General features: G+C 48.0%; 1 pseudogene; it reads left to right on the forward strand.

Annotated features, from left to right (window-relative positions):
- Positions 1–27,346, forward strand: part of LOC101566525 — a 49,612-nt pseudogene that overhangs the window by 1,233 nt on the left and 21,033 nt on the right.

Here is a 27,346-nt window from a genome sequence, read left to right on the forward strand (position 1 = left end):
TCCTTCCTTCCTTCCTTCCTTCCTTCCTTCCTTCCTTCCTGCGTTCTCACGCTGTGTCCGCATCGGTCAGCTCAGGGTGCTGTAACAAACATACAGGGGCAGGAGCAGTTCGTGCTCACAGTTCTGGACACTAAGTCCGGGGAAGGGCACTGGTGGGCATGACGTCCCGTGAGGGCGCCCGTCCTACGCAGTAACAAATCACCTCGCCTTCTTGGTGCAGCCTCACTAGGCCAAGAAAGGAAAGAATACAAGCGGCCGGGCGGGATAGCTCAGCGGACTAAAGCACCTGCCTAGGCAAGTTTAGGCGAGCCCAGGCGCAGCGGTTCGATCCCCAGCACCGCATGCCGCGCCGGCCCCGCCCCCAGCAGGCCGAGCCAGCCAGAGTCCCCGCGTGGTGGCGTTCGCCTGTAATCCCAGCTCTGGGGAGGCTGAAAGCAGGAGGATCACCACAAGTCCGAGCTGCATAGTGAGACCCTGAAACAACCAAATACATTTTAAAAAAAAAGAGAGAATATATACTAATAGTAATTTAGAACTAATTCTGCAATTAGAAACAATGTTTATTGTTCACTCTGAAGGGGCACCGAAAGCCAGATACAGCATGGTACAATAGGAGACATCCATGGTAAAGAGCAAAGACTACCAGGCACATGATGAGCGTGCGAGCCAGGGTCGCCGGCCCTGGGGAAGAGGCACGCGAGAAACTCTGCTCTTATCTATAGCCATTCCCTGGAGGCGCAGGATGCTCCTACACTGCCAAGTATTTTATGGTTTGTCTTTTTGAATATCTGAAATTTTTATAATTTTAAGAAACAAATGGGAAGGAAGCTAAGCGTGAATTACTATGACATAGCGGGGGGCATGCTGTTGGTAGACAGTCTGGTTTCTAACCTTGTTCTACAAGTCTTGGTCTACACTGAACATGCTGCTTGATCAAGTCTTCTTTCTCTGACTCGGGAAGGAAATACTGTGCTACAAGTCAATGTCTTCTGATTTGGAAATGTGACATCTTTTTGGAACACACCCAAGTCCATCCATTCACATACTGCCTACAGCTGCTTTTATTCCACAAGGGCTGAGTGAGGCAGTTAGAAAAGACTGCATGACCCGAAAAGCCTGAAATATTTACAGTACAGTTTTATATAAGACGCTCCTTGAGGGGCTGGGGAAATAGCTCGGTGGTCTAAGCGCCTGCCTGGCAAGCGCAAGGACCCAGTTCGATCCTTGGTATCGGACACTGTACGGGCCCACCGTGTTGAACACTGAAACTGGAAATGGTGGTGCACACCTGTAATCCTGGTGCTGGGGAGGCTGAGACAGGAGGATCAGTAAGAGTCCGAACTGCATAGCAAGGCCCTATACCAAATAAATAAATTTTTAAAAGGTTATTGACCCTGCAGTGGAAAATCAGTCTCTTTCAACTCCAACACTTGATCACCCCAGGCAGAATACGCAAGACTGTCATGAACCCAAACATCCACACATACAAATTACTTTAAGTAAGTGTGCAAATGTCACAAGAGTGAAGAAACATAAGGGCTTAAATACTGTTCAGCAAACCCTTTGCTATTGTTCTTGGAAGATGTGGGCACAGCCATCTTCCCCAGAAAAGAACACACCTTGGATTGAAGGAAAGGAGAATCCACAGTCCACAAGCACAAATTCTAACCCTCTTTGTAAGTACTTATGTTGTGTGGATTTTGAAGTAACGTTTTAGGCTAAGTAATAAGTTTTTAGATAAATTTTCTAGTGTGAACAGAGACTCAGTAAGTAATTTACTCATCAAAAGAGCAATAGTTTATTGTGGTCCAGAACAGGAATTCAACAGTCAAAAGCCAAGAACTATAGCTCTGGCTTGTACCCTTTCTATTGGGAAGTATTGGATACTTGCTAAGCCTGTTTTTCATCTATGAAATTTAACCATATTGATATTTAGTTCATTGGGTTGTTTGAGAATCAAATTATATCTTTCATGTACACCTTTTAGCATTATACTAAATAAACAGTAAACATTAGCTGGATGTGTATAGGACACAATGCAAGCTCTACAATGGTTTTCAAAGTGCAACTTCTAGTACAGTACAGGAGAAAGGTAGGAGGCAGTTTCGGTATATCTATTCCAGGTGGGACACAGACCAAAACACTAAAACGAACTGTCCTCAAGGATTCCAGAGGGCAATAACATCCCACAGACACAAATGGGAAGTGTACTGTCATCCTGAAATGGAACTCGCCATCAGAATGTTTGGGCAGTCCCTGGCTATTACATCATGAGAAACTTAAGATCCCTTGCTGGCTCCCCGAGTTCACTACGAGTCGTGACTCTGCTGTGGTCCACACGCCTTTGTCCCTCCCCACACTCACGTAAGCCTTCACTGCCTCACATAAGGGGATGGTGCAAAAGGTTTACTGCCTGCTTTCTAAGCCCCTAATGGGAGGTGCTAAGGTCATTCGAACAGAATCTTACTCTAAAAGAGGCGAGGGAGTAGTTCTGCTGCCTTCGGCCCTTGTGACGCGGGAAAGCATGAAGTTCTTTCTCTCCAAAGAACGCAGCGTTAGCAGCCCCGTCTCAGAAGCGGACACACCTGGTCCTGATCCACAGCTCTTTGATCTTGAACTTCCCAGTATCCAGAACTGCAAGAAAATTAATTTCTACACTTTATTTCTACCCAGTCTTGAGTATTCTGTGATAGCAGCACAAAACAGACTAAGACAATGACATTGACTTATAATCAATTAGTAGTTGACAAAAACAAGGAAAACTAGGCCGTACTACAGACGGCTCTTGCAGCCTGACCTTGGGCTTTCGTTTCCTCACTGAACATCGCTACCTCATAGGAAAATAGTACTAACTGCATGCTTGACATGATATTTTCAATTAATCACATTAAAGAAAGTACTGAGCGGACAAAAGTAATTTAATACTTTATTTAACCCAGTATATCCACACTATCAACGTGTAATCAACATAACACATATTGACATAGCTTACATACTTTCTTTTATTACATTCTCCTTTTATAGTGAGACCTCAAACTTAGTATACAATTTTATATTTACAGCACATCTGAAGAACGATGCAGGCTTGGTTGCCATATGAGGCTGACAGCCACCACACTGGAGGGCAATAGCCAGCAGACACCTGCCTCGACCTTAGAAAACCATTGATCCTTAAGCTACCTTCAGGGATGGGAATTTTGGCCAGGACAAAACCTGGACCAGTGTCCCACTGGTCCATGGAAGACTTACACCGCACCAACAAGTGATAGTGTATCAATGAAAGGATAAAGCTTGAGCTCTGAATCCAGGAAGACTTCCATCAAGAGGAGGCTCCCATAAAAAGCCACCAAAGAAGGGGAGCAATCTGACTTGCATCTGAAGAGGCAATCAACTCAGTGGAGTTGATTCTCTGTTAAAAATAAAAATAAAAAAAAATAAAAAAAAATTAAAAAAAGGTCAGGCGAGACAGCTCAGAGGTCTAAAGCGCCTGCTTAGGCAAGCTTAGGCAAGCTCAGGGACCGTGGTTTTGTCTCCCGCACCACATCCTGCACCAGCCCCCTCCCCAGGGCTGGCTGAGACAGCCCAATAAACAAACAAACAAATAATCAGAAAAATGGCATCCACAAAGCAAAGCTCTTCAGGAAAAGTAAAAGCTGCTTAGCAAACCTAGGCGTTACAGAAAGTGGCTCCTACGGGAAACCAAGGGGCTTCACGGTGGAGCAGGGTGGGAACGAGCCAACTGTGAAGAACAAGGGCCGGGGTGGTCAAGCGCATCCTGTGCAAACCACGCCGATTCTAAGCCTGGACCCCGGTGCCCCGGCCAGGTCCGCAGAGAACCTGCCGCCTTGCTGAGCCAGGAAGCTGCGTGTCCATGTGAAAATTTGATGTGTACTTTCAAAACTCCACAAGCAGGAGCAGTTACAAAATCCATACAAGGTGATTGTTATTCGGCCTTCATTAAAACTGCAGCCTATGATTAATCTATTTCTTTGAGGCACTCAATTCTTTCAGTACTCAACGCTGCCTTTTTAAATTTTTGTAGTAAAACGTTGGCAGCAATCTGTGTTGAAGCTTAAAGTGTGAATCCAGGCAAGACTAAGGCACCAAAGTTCCCACTAGCAATGCATTCCGTGTTTTCCAACTCGCCACAAGAGGGCTTCTTTCTATTTTTTGCAAGTAAAATCCCGCGGCATAATCTTCATTTTGGACTTTTACCACTATTTCACAGGGGAAAACTGAGTGCCTTCCTCAGCACTGAGATTTGATTGACTGTACTGTTTTTAAGATGCTAAATTTGTTGAATAATGTCTGATACGTCATTTTCAAGTCTGGCTTCTCCTCTTTAGATCTGGCGTCCCATCTGATGGATGGATGGACACTTGCCATATTTTAAAAAGCATGTTTCTGCCGTCGTCTCTTAGCTGGTCCACGAAGCCGACCGACACCGTCTCGATCGCTGCCAGTTTCGTCAGGAGCGCAGACAGCGCAGCCCGCTGCTGTGGTCAGTAAGCGCTCCGCAGGCAATGGCTGCATAGTACTGGTGATCATTCTGTCTTCCTCAAAAAATGAACTTTCCTAAGTGGACCCTTTCTCACGAGCTCAAGGAAACTAGATTTGCATCGAATCCTTGTATTTTTATTTTTAATCTAGAAAATACCTTTGAGAATCAAATAAATGAATACATCTGACTCATGCCTGTGTTAGAAGGGAACTTGGATCCCTTACCCCGGGCTCCTCCTTTTGGGGGTGACAGCGGCAGCTGACCCTTTGCCATCACTGCCCTTGTGCTCTCCTCCGGCCTCCTGGCCTCACTGTCCTCTAAAGAAAGGCCCGGGAGGGAGCTGTGGGCGGGGAGTCCTGGGCTTGCTTCTAGCACTGCGCTTCACTGGCTCTGCATACAGGCAGTCACCGGGGCTCCTAGGACACCTAACCAAGAGTTGCTTTGAGAAAACATGGTCAGATTAAAGGACACAACCACTAAAGAGCACAAAATCTAGTACCTGTGCTAAGACAGCAAACTGGGGCATGAAAACTCCAGCCTGAGACATTCATCTGCCGCCACGTGATCCTGTGGCCTGGTCCCCTTGCCATGTGAGATCCAGCGAACACGTGCTACTGTCCTGTATTTACTTTCTAAAGCTCCTCTCTGTACTAATTCCCACCTAGTACTCAGTTTGTACTATGCAGAGTCGAACAATTATTAGGTTTTCCTGAAAAACTGGGCCCTTAAGCCAAATTTGCTTCGCACGTGATCACAAAGAATAGTGTTTGTTCGCTGGGTCTTCACCCAGCTGAGCACCTCCACTATGATCTACAGGATGTGACTGCTTTTGCTCATGTGAATCCAGGAGGTCCTCCCTGCAGGCACACAGCTTGAGAGACAGCCCCAGAGAGAGCAGAGCTATGGTTTTCCATGTTCCCAAGGAAACTTTCAGGTGTCTTAGTCAAGTTCAGTCCTGTCTAGGTAAGGAAAGGGGGGCACTGGTTTCACAACTTGGCCTCACTTCAGTGGGGATTTGATGAGTGTGTTTGTTCTACGTGTTCCTGTGTGCAGTGTGCATGTTCCCGGAGCCCCAGGCACCATCCTGAAATAATGCTGAGCATGTGATGAGCAACCGTCCCGTGCACAACGTGAGTCACCATGGGTCAGATCTACAGCTGGGGACAGTCACCTTGTGAATCTCCCAGCTGCAGGTCCTCTCTGACCTTGCACTACGGCCGAGTCCTTGCATGGGCAATGGGCCTGCCAGCCACTGTGCTGCTGCGTGGCTTGCTCTGCCTTTTCATGTGGTACTTCATCACTTGTGCTTACAGTAGCCTGATCTCCCTCCTGGGACGTGTGGCCAGGGCTTTGATTGGTGAAGAAGGAAGAAGGTCCCTCACAACGCACAGCAGAGCAAGAGGGGGTTCCAATGGGACCGAGCACCAAATTAATGCATTACTGGTCCAGGGATTGTCTAAGCACATCACCCCCATACTGGGGGGTCGAACCCAGGGTCTTTACACTGAGCCACCTCTCCAGGCCTTCTTTAGTTTTGTGCTAAAATAGGACCTAGGTTTCTGAGTTACTTAGGCTGAGCTGAAACTTGTGCCCCTCCCACCTCATTCTCCAAGAGTTCTGGGACTACAGACATGCGCCAGTCCGCCAGGCTTTGATTCCTTTAATAACAACTTTTCAGCGCTAGAATTTCCTCCAGGTCATCTGAGGGACCAGAGAACAGTATGGTGCTAGGCCCTGAAAGTTTTCCTGAAAGGTACAGGTAGCGAAAGTAATTATTACTGCTTCATAGTGTCCACAACTTTGCAAACAGCTTTTTTTATTTCGACAGATTCTCAGGTACTTAGGATAGAACCCAGGGCCTCATGCAAGAGAGCTCTGCCACTGATCCACACCCCAAGCTCTGTCTATTTTGCTTTTGAGACAAGATCTTGAACAGTTGTTCAGGCTGGCCTTGACTTGTGCTCCTCCTGCCTCAGCCTCCAAAGCAAGTGTAGGCATGCGTCACAGCACTGGAGCAGTGACAAGAGATTTTTGAGCAGACACAGCAAAGGGAAAGGGTTTGCCAAAGTGACAGAAAGGCTACTAGAAGCTGAAGTGTTTTTACCTTTTCCTATGTTGTCTTTTTAAAAATCTAGTTTCTTTGCAATTCTCCGTAGCTTGTCATCCTGTAAGATTTATTTTCATACTAGATCAAGAGTTGAGTCAGGATGGGAAAAAAGATTTAAGGATTTTTAAAACTGTACTTAAACCATGTTCTCACAAAGAGAAATATTTATTTAAAGAGCTGATGCCTTGTATTATGTCCTTGTCAATAACTGCAGTAAGGGCCTGAGTAGGAGGGAAGTAAGAGAATTAGTAATAAAAAGGAGGAGAGGGCTTGCCAGGAGAGTGAGCAGGACACAGGCAGGAGCAGGAGAGTAGCAAGCACCTAGAGCCGATAGACATTGTTACAGATATGCTCAGACACTGGCACACACTGTACCATTTATAGATGTGGAAACTGAGTTGCTGAGACATTAAGCAGCCCAAAGCCATGAGGGAAGTCCAGGATGAACCAGAGATCAAAACAGAGGCAAGCCCAAACAAAGAGGTTGTCCCAAACCACATACTAAGATGGAAAGAAAGCTGGATATGGGACAGGCGAGAGAGGTGACCTGAGTTTTAGACCCAGAGCTGTTACTGGCTGACTGTGTGACCTTCAGGAAAACTGCTGGGTTCACCTGTCCTCAGGTTCCTGAGAGGTTAGAGAGCATGACCGTAGGACAGTGTGCGCCCACCTCGCCTGGGGAGGAACGCGGTTGTTCTGCCCACCTTGGCGGAGTCTAGTGCTCCACTCAAGACAAACTTCATGGTGCTGGGATGGAGAGGAGCCCCCTGGGCACTTGGACCAGCTCAAGAGCAAGTCAAGGCCAAAAGGGAGGCATTGTGCCTGCACAGACAGGGGCTTTCCCAGGCTTACCCTCAGCACTGACCTACAACCAACGGAAGCACAACTTCCGTCATGAGATGCTCGGTGGGGTCCAGTGGCTGCCTACAGCTACGGAAACCAGCACCCAAAACAAGTTGGAAATGTTTAACCACAGGGCCGGTGAGATAGCTCTTCAGACTAAGAGCCTGCTTAGACAAGCACCGGGATTGGCGGTGTAGGCAGCGGAGTTAGATAGAAGTATTATAGGCAGTCAGACAGGGCCAGGCCCTCAAAGAGACAAGATGGAAGACAAAGTGGCTTTACAACTTGGGAAAAACAGACACTCCCATGTGGGCCAGACCTCAAGACCAGGACAAAAGAGAAAGCACAGCTACATACTCTCCTAGGGATGGGCATCAGGGACTGATATTCTACGTAGGCATCAGTCACCTTGAAAGAGCCCTATTGAGTCACTAGCCCAACCCCCAACAGGAAGACACCCTGTCCCATGTTCAAGCTCACTTGCTACGTGACTCCCTTCCCCATTTGGCCCTGGATTTAATCAATTTTACCTGAGCAATGGTGCTTGTAATCTCATTGGCTGACCATAGTTTTGTCCCACCTCATGCCCACTCAAGTGAGTTCCCATGTCTTCTCCACCACCTTAGACCTGCCTCACCACATGGTTTTGCTCTATAAAAGTCCCTGGAAGAGACAGCTTCCCGGGGCACTACAAGCTCAGGCCCCCCTCCTGTCCATCTCTTGGACAAGAGCTTTCTTTCCCTCAATAAATATGTTCTGCTCATAACCTCTGTTTGTTCCTAAACTTCATTCTTCAGTTTTAGAGAACACAAACTTGTCCAGGTCAGATCGGGAGACCATTTTTCCCTATGTCATTTGGAGGTTCCCTATATCGTTTGGAGTTCATCCACCCGAGATCAATTTTTCTCCCTGTATTACTGGGATTTGATCCCCTGCATCGCATGCCTCACTGCCCCCACACCCGGACACACTGAGCTGGCCACAGAGTCTGGGCATGGTGGAACATGCCTGTAATCCCAGAGCTGAGGAGGCTAAAAACAGGAGGATCACTATGAGTCCAAGCTGCATAGTGAAACCCTGTACCAAATACATTTAAAAAAAAAATTTAACCCCCCTCCAAAAGTTTCCTTGTCAGCTTTCCCAGTCATTTCCATTCCATCCTTACCCAAAAAGACTGTCTTGTTTCTGTCGCTGCGGATTAGTCCAACTTGTTCTAAAACCTTAGGCACAGGGCCGGCCATATAGCTCAGCGGACCAAAGGGCCTGCCTAGGCAGGCACAGGACTGGAGTTGAATCCGTGCCGTGCCATGCCTGCCCTGTCCCTGGGGTGCACTGAGACGGTGGTTGTGACTGGGCGTGGTGGCACGCGCCTGTAATCCCAGCAGTTGGGTGGCTGAAAACAGGAAAATCACTACGAATCCAATCTATATAGTGAGACCCTACAGACCATGTACTAAACACATTTAAAAAAAAAACCAAAAACCTTAGGCACATGGAGTCAAAAATGAACACCACTTTCAGTACTGGAAGAATACACGTTGATGACTCCGGGATGCTGGAGCCCTGAGGTCAGGATCCCTCAGGCGGCAGAGTTGCACATTCCGTGACTCGGGTCTCAGCACACAGCTCACATACTCTTTCTCTGTCAAGGTGCGTACTGGGCAGTACTTGCAGTCCTCCGCCTTCGCTCGTTGGCCAATGCACTCACTCATCACTGCGCACTCCACTTCGCCAGTGCTCGCCCTCGCCTGGCCGGCCACAGGCACATCTCTGGCCAGCGTGGAGTTGCACCCGCCACCACATGTCATTTCTCACCCACTCTGCCCTGAGAACCTCCCATGTGCCCAGCTCTCCACGCTACGATGAACTCATTTCCTGTTTGCCCAGAGGTGACTCAGAGTACAGTCCCTCCGGAGTTTGCCACAAGCGTTTCCGCCACATTAGGATTAGAGACAAGTTCTGCTCAGAAAAAAAGAACTCCAAGGACAGCTTTTATGTTTTATGTTTACAGTGAACATCAGTCAGATCTGCTCCAGCCTCAGAGGCCCTGTTTAAATGAATGCTGGCAGCGAGCGGCCCTTTTTTTTCTAAATGGGAACTAGTGAGGCCCGGGTGACCTCCACGAGGCGATCGCCTGCTAGAAGGTACTGATCCCCCAGCAAAAGCTCCCTGCTTTTTATAAAATGCAGCCTGCTTTCTCCAGTATCGCTGGGCAATGAGAAAACACTCAAGAGCCTTTTCTTCCTAATGGGCACCTTCTCACAACCGCATTCCAGCCCACCTTGACAGGTGTCGCCGGGACACTCAAGAGACGGTAAGGGGTCTGCTCTGCCAGGCAAAGGGACAAAGGTATTTTCTTTTCTGTTTTTAATGATACCTCAGCACATCAGTCTCTCAGTTCACTGCCCTCAGAGGCTTAAGAAAATAAGCTGCACGCTAGAAAGTGGACTTCGGGATTTTGAGTTCTTCAGAAACACAGAATAGAGTGTCCCAAGTTAATAAAATCAATATCTGCCCTTCCCCGCACGTACACTAACACACACACAGTTCTCCCTCGCCTGCTCGCCTGTCACTCCTTCTCAGGGTTAGCCATTGTCACAGCCCGAGGACAAAAGCTTTCAGATGTGTCGCTCAGATGAGTGTCTGATATTTCGAGACAGGAGGGGCCCAGAACAACCCGACTGCTCTTTGGCCAAAACTTCCCCATTAGCGTCTCGGAAAGACGCAGGCTCTGATTGCAGAGGTGAACGGGACATAATGGGCTTTCAATAACTGCTGCTGCGCCCAACTCCAAGCCTCACTGGAGAGTTTTATTTGCCCCACAGAGTCTGCTGGAGGAATTGAGGACAGAAAGGAAGGGGAGTTGGACTTTGAGAATGAATGCAGGGGGCGGTGGGTGAGATCCATCTAGGTGGGAAAGACACACATTTGGAGGAAAAGCTAGAGCCTTTGAGGGAGACTACCTCATGGCACCTCGGACTCCTTTTCTCCTGCTTGGTTTGCATTGCAGGTCATTTCCTTTTGTTTTAAGCCTGAGGTCAAGTGTCGTAAAATGCTTAAAATCACACCAGTGGCTGAACCGCAGCCAGCGGGGCTCTCCATTCCCGTCCTGCGCACCATGTCACCCCCACAGCCCCTTCAGTCCTCTGCCTGCACCCAGCCAGGGCTGCCACCACACGCAGAGCCTTCAGCACCACGAGAAGAGAGGTGTCGCTGTTCGCCTAAACTGGCCTTAATTCTTACCATGTCTGAATTCTTTCCGATTTTAACCAGAAGCAGGTGATTTGTGTGTGCCCCAGAACTCCTAACTTAGATGGGCGAGATGTAAGAGGCCGGCTGTACTGGAAAAAGAAGGGGTACATTTTCAGATGAAATTGAGGTCTCCCTCCCTACAGTCTGGGCTTGCTGCAGGGCAGACTGATGGGGGGGAGGGGTTGGCTGGGTGTGAACCCTCCACTAACAAGCTAATGGACCGATCAACAAAAGGCTGGCGCTGTTGGAATGCACTGCAGACTGTTTCTTTGTGTCTGTATTAAGTTCCCCCCAGAGCTGGTCTGAGACCAGCACCCCAGGCCTCGCTGTCTACAGTAGTGTGGGGCGGGATGTTCTAGAGAAACACAGGAAGGGGCTATTAGCCCTCGTGGGCTTAATAGCAAGTCAATTTTGTCGCAGCCCTGCAGGTGGAAGCCCAGGCCAGCTCTGGTAGGTCTGGCTGCTCCTGAGGCCTCTCTTCCAAGCATGGTGCCCCGAAAGGCCTCTCTGCTATCCTAATCTCTTATAAAAAGACATCTCTGATCCGACTGGGTCCCTCACCGTGATCGCATTTAACTCAGTCTTGGCTTTAGAATGATCTGCATGGAGTTACTGGGATTAGGGCTTCTGCTTATGAATCTGAGTGGGGACAATTCAGTCTTTGAGGGGGAACAGTTCGTCCTCTAATAGTGAGGGAGAGAAGGAGGGTGAGGGTGAGAAAGGAGAGAGGTGGATGTGGTTACCAGGGAAGGCCAGGCCTAGCCTGGTCTAGGGGTAGGGTGAGGAGACCTGAGAGTGTCAATCAAACCATCCAAAGGGAGGAGTCGCAGTCTCTAACCCAGAGTCAGCTGCTTCATGGCTGCCCTGGGAGTGGGAGCACATGGTGGGGGCTGGGAGAGGTGGTCTGTCAGAGGTGGCCCAGTGAGGCCTAGTGTTCCTTGCACCTCCAGAGGCTCACTGCCTTCTGTGTCCCTGGGAAAGGCCACCCACCCAGGTGCAAGGCAGGGCATGAGCTGCTACAGGGAAAGGGTGGCGACATTGGCTGAGGGAAGGAGCCACCAGTAGCCTCTTATTATCAGTCCTGTCACCCAGACCTGAGCGCTTGACGACTGTGAGGCCTGCCTCTTCCTCCAGGGTTCAGCCCCTCGCCCCTGCCTGCCCTTGCCATTGCCTCCATCCACATCTCATCCTGTTACTGAAGAGTTTCTCCTCAGACCTCTCTGCCTAAAGGACAAACCCAACAGAGGCTCCCACCTTCCCGTTATAGGGAATACCTTCTGGACTATTTCAGTCTCCCCACGTCCCCCTTACTTGCCTGTAAAATGTAACACGAAGTGTGTTGCAGTTGAGAGGATTCTCTGACTTAGCATACAGCTTCTGGTGCACGGTAAACACCTGAGGGCCTGAGCTGGTTGCCGTGATAGCGCTACTACACTCTCTAGCACTGAGAAGAATGCCAGGCCCATAAGAAGAGTGAAATGGAAGGTTCTAGAAGTGTCCCAGCAACCAGATTGAATTACCATCACTTTTTCTCTTGTTATTTTTCCAGATGGTAAAGCACAAAACACATCTGAGTCCAGTTTCAAACTTACTCCAAGATTTTTACCAGCTTCCAAGGTGAATATTTAGGGTTTGTAGTTGACACTAGATGTCACAGGGTGAAGCATTAAGCTGGACTATTTGCTAATTTTCAGGAAACCTTTGCTTATTTAGCATTTTGGCTGACTCAAGTGCAGCCCCAAAGCAGCTGTCTGCAGCCTCAGAGGTTGCCGTCCTCATCCGGGTCTGGTCCTGATCTAGCTGCCAGGACCATCCTCCTACAAATCCCAGCCCCTGGACTCCAGACTGTCTCCATGGAATCACTATGGTCCCTGAAGAGAAGGCCCCCAAGGAGTCCTTTCCTCGTCTTTCTTCTTTCCCTCCCCACCTCTTCAACACCACCAGATCTAGGACACCGAGCCTATGACACTACATTTTTCCAAGAGGCCAGGACAGTGAGCAGGTGAGGAATGTGTCCTTCCTGGGCAGGTAGGAACTGGGTGTGCGCTGGGAGAGCACTGTGCAGCTGGGTGTCGGTCCTTGTCCTCAGTCCCTGGGATGACCAGAAGAGGGGCTTTGAAGCCCAGTCACGTGCTTCACACTTGCCCCTGTGTTGTCTACTCAGCTCATCTCTTTGTCCATTTTCACTCACTCTGTTCCCTTCTGTTTTCATTCTCTCCCTCTCCCCCTCCATCTCCCTCCCTCCTTTCTCTGCCCCCTTCATCTCTCTCTCTCTGTCCCCCCCTTACTATGTCCTTTCCCTGTTTCCTCCCTAACGTCATGCTGCTACCTGAACACCTAACCACATAGAAAGCAGATATCATGATGATACAGGGAGAAAAACTGGTCTTGGGTGGGTGACCTCCAAATCATACAGGAAACCTCCAAATGACAGAGAAAAACGATCTCTGGACCTGACCTGCACGAGTTCATGTTCTCTAAAACCGAAGAATGAATTTTAGGAACAAACGGAGGTTATGAGCAGAATATATTTATTGAGAGAAAGAAAGCGTCTGTCCCGAGAGAGGGACAGGAGGGGGGTGAGCGGGTAATTCCCCCCCACCCCCAGGAAGCTGGGACTTTTATAAAGGAAAACCATGTGGTGAGGCGGATCTAAGGTGGTGGAGAATACATGGGAACTTGTTTAGGTGGGCATGAGGTGGGACCAAACTATGGTCAACCAATGAGTTACAAGCACCATTGCTCAGGTAAAATTGATTAAATCCAGTATCAAATGGGAAAGCGAGTCACATCAAGCGGGCATGAATACAGAACAGGGTCTCTTCCTGTTGGGGGTTGGGCTAGTGACTCATTTGGGCTCTTTCAAGTTGATTGATACTATTTAGGATATCAATCCCTGATGCCCATCCCTAGGGAAGTATGTAGCTGTCTTCCTCTTTTTGTCTTGGTCTTGAGGCGTGGCCCATATGGGAGTGTCTGTCTCTTCCAAGTTGCAATGTCACCTTGTCTTCCATCTTGTCTCCTTGAGGGCCTGCCTGGCCCTTTCTGACTGCCTATAATATTTCTGTCTAACTCGGTTGCCTGCATCAATGAGACCCACTAAGTGGGGCTACTGCCCCTGAGAACAGAGTCCCCTTGGTCCCCTGACACTCACAGACAGGAGAACATGAGTCATCAGTGAGACACCACTGCCGATTGCCTTTCTCCCCAAACCTCCCGAAGAAAAGAGGAAATGACCTGTGACCCGGGTATGTGTGCACAAGAGCTCTACGCACAGCACGAAGCTTGAACACTTCTGCCAGGGCTTCTGCCCTCGTTATAGGACGCTGGCCTCACGTTTGGCTTTCAAACCTTGGAGCTAAAGAAAAATATCGCTTGAAGTATGACTTGGGGGTGCAATAGAAAGGCTGATTCAGAACTCAAAACAAAGGCCACCTGGTACTAATGGTCCATGACTTCTGTCATTTTAAAAATAATTATAATTTTTGAAAGGAGTACTTTGGCAACGGGGAACGTGGAAAGGAAAGGAGCTATGATTGCTCTTACAGTGCACAAAACAGGGTTATGGGAGAAACAAAGACCAATTAGCATCACTGGTCAATGAAGCGAGTTCAAGGAAAAGTTTGATTAAAGATTACAAAAACTTCAATTATGAAGAGAGAAAAGAATTCTAGGCAAGGTTGCCAAAGGAGTTACAAACTTTTTAGCTCCACATGCAGAAAAGAGAAACCCAGCGCTAGAGACAGGGAGGCTAGCACAGCCTCCAGCAAGGCTCGAGCTCTGGGCTCCCCCACCGGCTCTAGAATCCTCAGTCCTGCTCTTTCCAGGTATCTAAGAACCCTGAGACCAGGAAGCCGAGCTCACCCCGCCAGCCACTCCACATGAGTACAACTGCTCAAGGAGAAAGGATCGGGGGGGCATTTCTTCCAACAATTGGCTTAGCTTGGCTAAAGCCATGTGGGAAAGCTATGATTGGAGACAAACTGAAAATGAAAGGGACTAGAAATGATTGAAAAATTAGCCTAGAACTACAACACCCACCTATGGCTCAAAACTCCAGCTGTTATGCCACCAGTGATCTTGACCAAGTCATTCGCCTCGATTATTTGGGGCAGATTTCTATCCACAACCGGCACCCAGGATCTACTCCTCTGTGGTGTTTTGTCTGTGGAGTAATTGTGGGCACACTCCCCTGCGCACCCATTCCTTGGCCCCAGTGCGGGCTCCGGGCACATCCTGTCTCAATGCAAGCGTAGAGGCCTGGAGTCCGCCCGCAACTCCGCAGCCACGCTGCTGTTGACTGGCCACTGATCCCCAGCCCTTCCTTGCTAGCAGCCAGCATACTTTTCTGGAACTGGCAATGAAGTGGTATCTGCACCACAGCTCCAGAGAACAAACAGAACAAGCCCTTCAAATCCAGGCCTGCGCCTCTTGGCTGGAAGCCACGGGCAGTGGAAGTGTCTGTCCCCATGTGAATTTGCATTTGAATTCTCCTGGGGAGACAGGCTCAGCAAACCAATTAACTAATTAAACCAATTAACCAAATGAGTAATTAACCTTGAAAACAAGAGTGTCAACAGAAGCACAACAATGAAGTTCCCCTCCTGGGAACTGCCTGGTGGATGCAAAGCTTGCAGTTTTCTGTCTTCAAGACATCCACCACAGAGGAAAAATAACTGTGGGGCTACGTGCAATGGCCAGGTAGTGCTGTCACAGGGAACGTGGGCTTAACCAAGGGCCCAGCCCCAGCCCTTACGGCCATTAGCTGTAAGTACACAGGAGCTGTGAGGGACGTGTTCTACGAAGCTGGTCAATTCAAGGTCATTTCTTTTGAGAACATACATGGCCATTATTGCAAAAAGTAGAGTAGGTAGAAATGTCCGAGACTGATTTTTGCACACAAATGATCAATATCTGAAAATTAAAAAGATTAAGTTCAGGAGAACAGAAACCCAGGAAAGGCCCCAGAAGAAAGCCCCCGTTCTAATGATCCTGCATTCAAGATGAAACCAAAAGCCATTTTGGCAAAAAAAGAGGTATGACCACCAATCCAAATGTTGTAGGTACAGATTAAAGCCCCTGCAAGCAAGCACGGGGGCGGGGGGGGGGGAGTGGGGGCTTGATCCTCAGTCCTGCCTTGCCAACCCCGCCCTGGGGCAAGCTGAAAAATGGCAACTGAGACTGAGTGTGGTGGCGCACTGCTATAATCCCAGCTCTTAGGAGGCTGTAAACAGGTGGATCACTACAAGTCCAATCTGGTAGTGAGACCCTGAATACCCTGTAGACCCTTCCCTAAAATAAAAAAAAAAAAAAAGAATGTTGTAGGTGGCTGAATTAGATAGAAATATTATAGGCAGTTAGACAGAGCCAGACCCTCAAGGAGACAGTATGGAAGACAAGGTGACTTTGCAACTTGGAAGAGACAGACACTTCCCTCAGGGCCAGACCTCAAGACAAGAGAGGAAGTCAATACAGCTACATACTTCCCTAGGGATGGGCATTAGGGATTGATATTCTAAATAGGGATCAATCACCTTGAAAGAGCCCAAGTGAGTCACTAGCCCAACCCCCAACAGGAAGAGACCCTGTCCCGTATTCATGCCCACTTGCTCCGTGACTCACTTCCTTGTTTGCTACTGGACTTAATCAGTTTTACCTGAGCAATGGAGCTTGTAATCTCATTGGTTGACTACAGCTTTGTCCCACCTCATGCCCACCTTAGCAAGTTCCTAAGTTCTCCCCTACTTTAGACGGCCTCACCACATGGCTTTCCTCTATTAAAGTCCCTGAAAGAAACAGCTCTCCAGGGACTACCTGCTCAGGGCTCCCCCCTCCTTCTCTTGGACAGAAGCTTTCTCTCCCCCAATAAATATATTCTGCTCATAACCTCCATTTGTTCCTAAAATTCACTCTTCAGATTTAGAGAACATGAACTCATTCCAGGTACCTTTCAGGCCAGGAGTTTCATTTTCCCCCTGTATCACTTGCAGGTCATCCACCAGTATCATTTGCCTCTATATCACAAAGGCTCCTCGCTGGCCTGAGCAAGAATGAAAAGGAAGCCGCCCTGTTTGGGCCCAGTGAAGAAAGTTCCTTTGAAGTGACCAGTCTGCAGCTGGCTCCCTGTTTCTTTCTTCAGCCCTTTCTGCCTGTGGAGGCCACAGGCTCCGCTCAGATCAGCAGAACCTTCCCTTGGTTTTCCAGATGAGCAGATGCAGCCCTAGCATCCCAAGTGAGAGCCAATTCCGCCTCCAACTGAAAGTGCTATCATTTTGTCTTTTGACAACGACATATAGAGCTCTGGTCTGTCCACAGAAATCTCTGGGATGTCAGGAATTCTGTGGTGCTCTGTGCTATTCTGACACATGGCAATTTGTCGTGGCCAAAACAATAAATCAGCGCCTCACTGTAATTACTTTTAAGTAGCTCAACTTATAGCAGTTTGGTTTTCAAGTCACTTCAGGAATGTTGCTCAAAGTTAATGATGTGAAAGGTACAACACTGGGCCTGTTGCTTCCTAGAAGCTTTCCTGTATAGTATGGAATTCACTCAGAAAAAAACAAAGTATTATATGTTAAACAGCAAAGAAAAATACAGACCAGAGTTAAATATGTACAGCCTGCAGTGGACTGAGGCTTAGACCATTACGTCTGCCACTTCAGCACAACCAAATTGGTGAAGGTGAGACGGAACACAGTGAAATTATTACTAGATGAAGGCTTTGGTGTTAGGAATTGCGAGGTTTATCAGAAAATAAATGCATGTGCGAAAGCTCAGACTGGATTTTCCTATTCTTTTCTTATCTGTAGACGCTGTTTTTAATGCTGACTTTGGGTGAAATCAAAGCTCACCTGCAGTACGTCAGTACACAATTCCTAATCCTTAAGTTTTAAAAAGTGTATTTTTTAATTTAAGATGTGCTTTTGAAAGCACCGCTCAGCCTTGTTCCCCTCCTGGCCTTGGGAACCCGGATTTGAGACGCAATTCATAGGCAGCCAGGAAGCCTGAGGAATCGCACCGCATCCACTCAGAACCAGGCTCCCTCTCTGGGCCTGTTTCCTCATCTGAAAAATGTAGAGTTGGCACCGAGAGTGTGTGCGATTCCCGCCCGGATCTATGCGACTTTTTCACCCACAGAGGAGGGGATTTTCTCACAGTCCCATTTCCATCTCTCTAGCATTCTGGGTCCATGTGTATGTTAAAAACTGGGGACAGAAAGCTTTTCTAAAGATGAAGAGATAGGTTTCCCTTCAGAGTCTCTGCCAGGCCCGCTGAAACCTTAGCCAGGGCACTTACCAAATAAAGCAACCACCTTGCTACAGACTGTGGCTGAGCCCACGGAAGGCAAAAACCCAACGCCTCGTGGGAACTTAGAATTACACAGTTGTGGGTCACAGTGGGAGAAAAGAATGTGAATTTGTTTTCCCGAAATTCTCCAAAACCACATGAGCTGGGGCTCAGTTTTCTTTAACTCATGTAACTGAGGAACACAGCCTTCCAGAGAGAGCCAAATGTAAATCATGTAACCGAAGCAAACAAACTTCTAGAAGGAGATATGGATCCAGTCAGTGACAGCAAACAAAGCCAAGTGACCAAGAGGCCCTACTCTGTGCAACCCCCTTCCCTCTCCCTGGTGCCCAGTCTTTGTTCCAGACAAAGCCCTGGAGGCATCTAGTGCCAGCAGGAATCCCAAGTCCAGGCGGCTCCACACGGATCAAATATGTGACTCTGATCACCCCCATGCAAATTAAGTGTGTTGGGTCTGACGTGGCACAAATTTGTCAACATTTTTAATGTTTGATGGACCCTTCATTCTAAAGATTAATATTAAATGTAAGACTGCTATTAAATGCACCGTTAACATGCTTCCTCAATTTCTTAATTTCATTAGATAGCTTCTAAGACAGCAAGGAAGTGAGAAGTCCGAGACACACAGGACTTAAATGCGTGAAAGCTGCCTATGTAAATGTTACTTCTCTCGCTTATTAATTCCTTAAACGACAACCTACTGGACGCTTGCTATGTGCACGCCCCTAGTCCAGGCAATACGAATACAATTATGACAAGCAGGCCAGTCACAGTCCCTCCCCATAATGATGTTTTAAACCACATCATTTAAAGATATTTATTTGGACAATTGTTATAAAATAAGAATACTGACTTGATCACACTCTGTGAATTGTTTGGGGACGCGCTCTTTCTTGTGAAAAATGAATGAAGGGAAAATTAGAAAAAGGTTGGCCAAGTGCACTGTAATGCACACAAACTGTGAAAACCATTTATATGACAACTTTCAGATTAAATTTCTAGGAAGCCAAACAATCAGAACTTTAACTGCAAAAAATAGGATCAATATGAAATGCTTGCTGCTAAAAAAAAAAAAAAAGGAAGAAAGGAAGAAAGAAAGAAATAATCAGAGTTTTAAAGACATGAATTTGCTTCTATTTTACAGGGGGGAAAAAGCAAAGAGATTTATCTACGAAGGTCACCAGATGATACTTTTTCAACAGAAAGAATGTAGAAACAAAAACTAGAAAGGAAATATTTAGAGCTGTTTGAAAATGGGGAGTCACTAGGCCACGATCTCATTTCCAAAACTGACCGGGCACACAAAGGTCACAGTGCTTCCTTTGGACATCCAAGAGTCTTGAGAAGATTCCCAGAATTCCTGGAGCCAGTGCTGAGCCCTCAAGGGAGGAAGCCACAGCCCGCCGCCTCCCTGCGGTGGCAGCTTCACCTTCCTCTGGGAGGCCACAGCTGGCTGCCACGTCCTCCTATGGGATTTAACTTTGTCATACATGAGCTTATACAAAATAACATAAACTTCTCACATCGACACAGTAAAGAGCTGGAAGTTGTGGGATAAAACGAATCTCCCACTCCGCTGCACCTTAGAATTTCCCTGGTTCTGATGCCCGGACACACACGGCACCGCGATATTTAGTCATCACTCTTGTTAGACTTTTTTGGGGAAAGAGCAGTGGTTTACTCATCCACTTCTCCTTCAAAACGTAGACTTGAGGGCCGGGGAGATGGCTCAGTGGAATAAGCACTTGCCTGGCAAGTGCAAAGGCCTGAGTTCAGTCCCCGGTTCCACCAAAAAAAAAAAAAAAAACCACGTGGATTTGGCGGAAGAAATAGAGAGTATAAGATGTTCTTTTTAGATTCTAGAGAATAAGAATAAAATTAAAAGAACATGTCAAAACTAAACAAAAAAGGGGGATACAAATGAAGGACCATTTTGAATCTGTATATACAGAATAGTTAGGATAGATATACAGCTACTTTCTCTTAATTCAATGAGAAGAAAGATTTGTAGTAATAGTGTTTGGACAGGATACCATGTCTGCATCTTGTACAATGAATAGCCACTACGAAGACAATAATGTGCAATGTGTTATTGAAAGTGTCCTACTGATCAGCTTTGAAACTGTCTCACTGCTATTTGTTTCTCAATAAAGTCAATAAAAGAAAAAACAATTAGCACTGAAGATAAAAAATAAATAGAAATAAAAGAATATGTCAGTAATTCCACATTACAAAGATATGACACTACCACACCTGTGAACGTTCACTACAGTGTTCTCTGGGGCAGGCAGATCACTTCTGTAATCCCATCACTCAGGAGGCTGATGCAGGAGGATATTTATGAGCTCAAGGTCAGCCTGGGCTACAAAGTGAGCTCAAGGCCAGCCTGCGCTGCATAGAGATACCCTGTCTCAAAAAGATTAAAAAAAAAAAAAGTTTAAAAGCATGCAACACATGCACACACGCACGCGCGCGCGCACACACACACCCACTCGCGCGCGCGCACACACACACGCTGGTAGCATGTCTCACAACTTAAGTTTGTTTCTAAGGAGCAAGACATTTCTACAAAAGATGCACTATATATGCTGATAGGTCAAATAGTCTTCTTGAAAATAATTTTTATTTGTAGGATTTGGTGATGGGCATAAATAAAAATACTGCTGACCAAACCTTGAAATAATGTTTCCTCCATATAAGTTCTTTGACACGGACCATTTGATTTATGAAAAGAGGAATGATAATGTGAACTCTGCTCTGGCAGAACACGTTGATGATTAGAAGCCCCCGAGGGTCTCCCCGCGGCGCACCGACAGCTACTAAACTGTGCAGCCATTCCTGCTTCAGAGTTGCTATTTTGAATAAATTCTCAAGCCAAATAAATAGAGCTTAAGACATCTAGAACTGAAATCCAGTGTGCAGGAAGAAACTGGTCCCTCACCAAGGCCAGGAGAGGAGAAGTAACCAGGCAGCATCTGGGGGGTGCTTCTGTCTGCTGGACATCTCACTTTTTTTTTTTTTTTTTTTTTTGGGGGAACCAGTGATTACACACAGGCCTTGGCGCTTGCCGGGCAAGCACTTATTCTACTGAGCTATCTCCCCAGCCCCTGGCCATCTAACTTTTAGGGAAATGCTCTCTCTCTCTCTCTCTCTCTCTCTCTCTCTCTCTCTCTCTCTCTCGCTTCCTCGCTTCCCTTTCTTTTTAATTAAAGAAAAAGTCCATTCTGGGCTTTGAACATAACTCGGGGTGGAACACTTGCCTAGCATGCACAAGGTCCTGGGTTTTATCCTCAGCAATAAAAAATAAAATATAAAACTACATAAAATCCATTCTATCTGTTTATAGACCAAAGAAAGATATTTTTAGCCAAAATATAAACTTCCTAGAGAGGCCAGAAGGCTGTCTTGCGCTTAGAACAGCAGCACGGAAGGGTCCCTTCCATAAAATTGGTTTGTCGTTATAACTTAGATCAGTACTTGGCTAGCACAGGATGTAACTGTTTCTCCATAAGACACATTATTAAAATTAAGATTCTTTTCTAAAATTAACAAGTGGAAGCAATCTACTTGAGTCATGAAAGTGCCAAGTCCCGATACAGAACACATACTGGAACCAGTGTGGTCACTCGCACTGTGAGCCGTGTCAGGGCCACCGAGTCACTGTCCTTACTCCATCTAGAGATGATGTTTGCCCAAAGCATAAACTAAATGTGGGAAAGGAGTCATCCTCTTGTGTCTCTTTTTTCTTCTTTTAGTATAAGGGGGAAAAGTCGTGATGCTTTTATTTTAAATAATCTTTCAGAATTGGCTGCTAGTGCTCACAGCCACATGAGGAGGTCCACACTTGCAGTCACGCAACTAGAGTGGTCCTGACTACCTCTCTGGGAAAATGTGAAGGACCCACGAGGTCCGTTATCAAGCCTACTGTTGAAAGGACTACTTCAGCAAATCCTCTGGCAGAGCAATACCATTTGCTGAAGTAAAAGCATGTCCTTCAGGGGTCTGCTTCGTAAGTCTGCTGCATCTTGCCGGGTTTGCTGAAAATGGCCTGTGCATGGATGGACGCAGCTCCCCAGGGCTGTTAATACGCATCTTCCTGATGCTAATTATTCCCTGCAGACTTGGCGATACAAGCTCTCTCCAAACGTCCACCAAGGGAAACTGAGTAGAATAAACTTGGCCGCCGTGTGGATCGTGGCTCGCACAGACCCTGGCAAGATCAGCTAGGGCAGAGACCACGTGCTGTTGTGGAGAGCCACACGCGCTCTGGTGGCCTGGCTTTTCTGGTTTTGCTGCTTGTACAACTCTCCAAACTTCAGCTCCCCCCCCCCCCCCAGCCGGGGACAATGAAAAGTGCATCTTCCAGCTTGTGCTGTTGGGAGACAAACCTAGTACAATCACAGGTGTAAGCAGTTCAGTCCCCAGCACGCTGCGAACGCTGGGCTAGGGTTAGCTGTCACTACCAGCCCAACACCCCCTGTTATTTTAGAAGGTGGGAGGATGCACAGAAAGGCTGCAGAGAAGCAAGAGAGGACTGCTAGACACGGGTCAGGGCAACCTCGGTCACTTCCCAGGTCATTTCTCTTTGTAGCTGCAGAGCAGACGCCTGGTTCTGCAGCTCCCACCTGCTAGTGCATCCGTCACCGGGAAGCAGGCCCCGGGCCTCTGTCCCGCCCAGCCCTGCTGGCTACTGCCCACGCTTTGCCAAGCAGAATGGCAACAGGAAGTGGAGCTGTCTTCTGAGGTCTCAGCTGACCCTGACTGTGTGGGATGAGGTGCCTGTGGCAGGCACTGCCTGCAGGGCAATCGCAGCTCCTTGTTTCTTCTATCTGTGCAGAGTTTTCATAAGGCTCCGCGAGGGCAGTCGATCTTGCTGACGTTTTGCAGATCCAGAAGAGAGATGTTAGAGCGGCATAGCTGTGCCCTCCACAGCCTGCCCCCACAGAGCAGATGAGATACTTCTGAAATCTAAGCCACACCTTGCCTCTCCTCTGACCCAAGCCACTCACCAGCTTAGGTGGAAACTAACATCCTAGACAGCTCAAAGGTCACCACTCAGCACCTCCACTCCTGCTACCTCGCCTTCCTCCGGTCTCCCTTTGCGTCCTTGCTCCCTGATTAGGGTACCAAGTTGCTCCTGCCTCAGCCTTTGCATCTACTGTACCCTCTGCCTGAATGTACCTCGCTAGAGGCTGGCTGTGCCTGTACCTCCAAGGGCGCCCCCACAACGCTGCTGGGAGGCCAGAGGAGTGAAAGCTTGAAATGCATCACCTGTTAGAAGTGGGCAGGCTGACATCTCACCAGGAAGGAGCAGGGGCTCAGGCTGACTCAAGTGCTTCTGGCCTTCGTCTCAGCTCTAGAAAACAGTTTTAAGCTCTTAGTAGTGAACAAGTTCAGGCCCTCACTGCTCTGGCCTCCCGGGCAGCACTGTGGAGGCGGCCTTGGAGGGACGGGCCAGTGAGCCTCTGGCAAGGTGCATCCCCGTGCCCATGCAGCAGGTCCTGCTGGCTTTCATCCAGGGGCTCAGGGTCCACAAGAAGCTAGGTGCCCGGTGCCTCTCCTATTCCTTCCCACAGGCATCAGCACAGAGGCTCTCGGGGGATGTAAATTTCCACAAGGAGGACAGGAAGACCCAGGATGCAGAAGTTGGCAGAGTTTCCTTGTTACAATACAAGGAAAATGCTGAGAAAGAGAAAATTGCCCTCCAAGCCCTTTCAGACAGGAATAATAAACATATCAGCAATAATGATAACAAAGGCAACAGGGAGACTGCAAGAAGCCAAAATAGTGGAGCTAACTTTGATTTTGTGCTTTCGAGAGAATTCGGGATCCACCCATCCCAAGCTCTTTCCTCTCTCCTACTCTCCCTACTTGAGGCTGCCTTACTAGGATGGCCCCACCTGGGGGAGGAGAGAAAGAAGGAGAAAGATTTCCTTGGGCCATCCAGGGGTTTCCTAGAGCAGTTTCTAGGGCTCCCTGCTTGGCCTGGAGACTTGACTGCTTCCTGCTAGCCTTACATGGTTGAGTAAGCAACTCCATGCCAGAATTTTCTCACCTGTCTGATGGCAACAACGCACTCAAATGCGAAGTTTCAGTCAGTGACAGATCGCATATGCGGTAGTGGTTCCATAAGGTTTTGCAGGAGCTGAACCCTTCCTACCACCTAGTGACATGGTGGTTGTCACAGCATAAGGCATCACATGTTTGTGGTGAATCTGGCGTAAACGTAACTGTTGCATTGCCAGTCACATAAAAGTGTGGCACACACAATTAGGTACAACATAAAGTTACCACGACAGGGCCAGGGAGATAGCTCGGCAGTGTAAGCAGCTGCCTGGCAAGTGCAAGGACTGGGTCACCGAAACCTGGCGTGGTGGTGGTGCACGCCTATAATCCCAGCTCTGGGGAGGCTGAAACAGGAAGATCACTACAAGTCTGAGCTGTGTAGTGAGACCCTGTACTACACAAATTTTTTAAAAATTACCATGATAGGTGTGTGTGGGAGAGTTTCCAGCTACCCTGCACCAGCGGGACCTACTGGTCCCAGCCCAGGCGCAGCGGGGGTGAGACCCTCTTCCACCTCCTTGGGACCTCCCCAACACTCCGCAGCACACCCCCCACCCTACCCGCCCAGTAAGAATTTCTGCCACGTTCTGGGGACTCCCAGATCCAGTTCTAGCCCAGGCCCGGTGAGTGTATGGGAGAGCTGCCTCTCCCCCCTACTCCACCTTGTCCCCTCCAGACTCAGCTCAGGCCTGGCATACAGGCCTGGGGTGAAACCCTGAAGCTGTAATCCCTGCAGAGAGAGTAGGGGACAGAACCACCCAGCTAGTCCAGGAGCAGAACATCTCGCCACAGGGGTACAACAGGTTCACTCCCAAGGACAGCAGCAGGAAGAAGCTGAGCACAGCAGCCAGACCCAAGCCAGACATAGCTGGATAGATCCAAACTTCGTAGATCTGCACCTGAACTTCAGTATGAGCTAAGGTTATAACTGCACCAAAGCTCTACAACAAAGATCAGAAGACAGTGCTACACAAAATGCCAACAAGAAGGAACAAAATACAATCTCAGAACTCAAGCCCACCCATAACAAGTGCAGAGGACACTAACATGGAACAAATTGGGAATCACACAGCTGAAATCAATGAATCAATGGCTTCTGAAATAAAGAAACAACTGCAGAAAGGTATAGAGGAACTCAGATTGGAAATGAAAAAAGAAATCCCTGAATTAATAGCATCTGCAGTAAAGAATCAAATGCAGAAACATATGGAGGAAACCCAATGTCCACCCAGAACAAGTGCAGAGGACACCAGCTCAGCTCAAATGTATGAATTAATAGTGTTGATAGTAAATAAGCAACAGCAGAAAGTCATAGAGGAACTCAGAGTGGTTCTCTTTTCTACTAGCTCAGCTCAAATGTATGAATTAATAGTGTTGATAGTAAATAAGCAACAGCAGAAAGTCATAGAGGAACTCAGAGTGGAATTTTCTGAAATAAGAAAAGAATCCTCAGAACTCACAGCATCTGAAGTAAAGAATCAACTACAGAAACATAGGAAGGAAACCCAATCTGAAAAAAACACTACAGTAAAAGAATTAAAAACTGCTTCTAAAGAAGACTTTGATAAAAAATTACCATGATAATAAGTGACTGTGCTACTGGCTTATGCACTCACTCTACTTGTAACATAATTTTAGAGTGCATTCCTTTTGTGTATAAAACTAGTTGGCTGTGAAACAGTGCTTTGTCTGTCTCTTGATTGTGTGACCTTGTCTTGCGCTTGAGCAAATGTCATATTGTTTTATCCCCTGTGGCCCCTCAGCACACGAAATCTGCTGCTAGTGTTGCAGTAATAGGCCACCCCGAGTGGCTGACCTGGAGACGAAGGAAAGGCGCAAGAAGATAGAGAATGGGGGTTGTGCCTCGGCAGGGCAGATCCCCTGCTACGATAGCTCTGATATTGAAGAGCAAGAGCAAAGAGATAGAGGCTGTCCTCGAGTCAGCTTCACGGAAGGTAGGAGGACTCGCAGAAGGTGGACGAGGGCCTGCGTCCGAGGTGGAGAAACTGCTAATGACCCGCATTGAAACTACAGGTTCTGCGATGTTCACACAGCAGGGAATGTCCTGACAATTTCGCGGGGGCCTGCCACTGCTGAGTGACGCAGGACTGCGCAGGCTCAGCTTCCCAGCAGGATGGGGAGGGAGCGATGAGAGCTGAACACCTGGAGGCTCCTCCCACCCCAGGACACTGACAGCGACTCAGAATGACAGCGGTGCTCCTCGTTGGCTGGGAATGTCTTCGCTTTTTATGCTTAAGCCAAGGCTCTGGGGTCTGTAACTGGCCTAAGCGTGTCACCCATGGGCTCATGTGCTGCATGTTGGGTCTCCATGTGGCAGGGGAAGGTGGCACAGCCTTGAAGAGACAAGATCTACTGTGAGGTGATGCGGCCGTCCAGGCTGCTGCCCCCAGGAGCACGGCGAGGTTGCCCAACAACGGATTGTGACAGAAAGAGCAGCCCCAGCCCTGGCCTCGCTTCCTCTCTCACCAAGCAGCTCCTTTCTCTGTGATCCTCCCAGAGGGCACCATCACCACCAGTCCTCGCCCAGACCCCCAGCTCAGGAGCTCTAATCTTTGATTATTCTGCTTCCAGAACTGAGCTAACTAAGCCTCTTGGCTTTATAAAACACTCAGCTTATAGTATTTTGTGATGGCAACAGAAAACGGACCAGCGAAGGACTGTTCTTGTAACCCTAAAGTGGCGCACAGTAGGAAGAAAGTGATAGGACTCCAACTGTTTAAATAATATAGCATTTTCCATAAAAATGTGTTCTGTCTCATAACGACATAACGGTAAAAGTAAAAATTTAATAATTGTAGTATTATGTATAATATGTTGGCAAATGTAAGCCTCGCCCTTCTGGAAGTTGGCAGCTCTGGGGACCTAGTGTGACACAAGACCCCCTGAACTGGGTGGCAGGAGGGCTGGCTCCCGCCCTGCTTCTGCTTTCACCTGAGTGGCCCTGGGCAGCCCAGCTCCAGCCCGCAGGCCTTAGCAAAGGCACGTGCAGCGAGCACCAGCGTCTTCTTCCGCTTCATTTATTCTCGCAGTGTCTCGGTGTCCATCACCCACTGCAGAAGAGAGACTGGAGTGACAGGGCATCGGGAGGCTTTGTTCACTCTTCCAAGTGGCGCGTGTCAGGTGTTAACTGGCGCTGTAGACCAGGGGGATCCAAATGAAGCACAGGCTCTTTCAAGCTGCTTGGTACAGTGAAATTTATAGACCTGGAAGGGGGTGTGTGTGTGTGTATACATATATATATATATATA

This window comes from Octodon degus, unplaced genomic scaffold (assembly GCF_000260255.1).
Source record: "Octodon degus isolate 3935 unplaced genomic scaffold, OctDeg1.0 scaffold00207, whole genome shotgun sequence".
Taxonomy (NCBI): Eukaryota; Metazoa; Chordata; class Mammalia; order Rodentia; family Octodontidae; genus Octodon; species Octodon degus.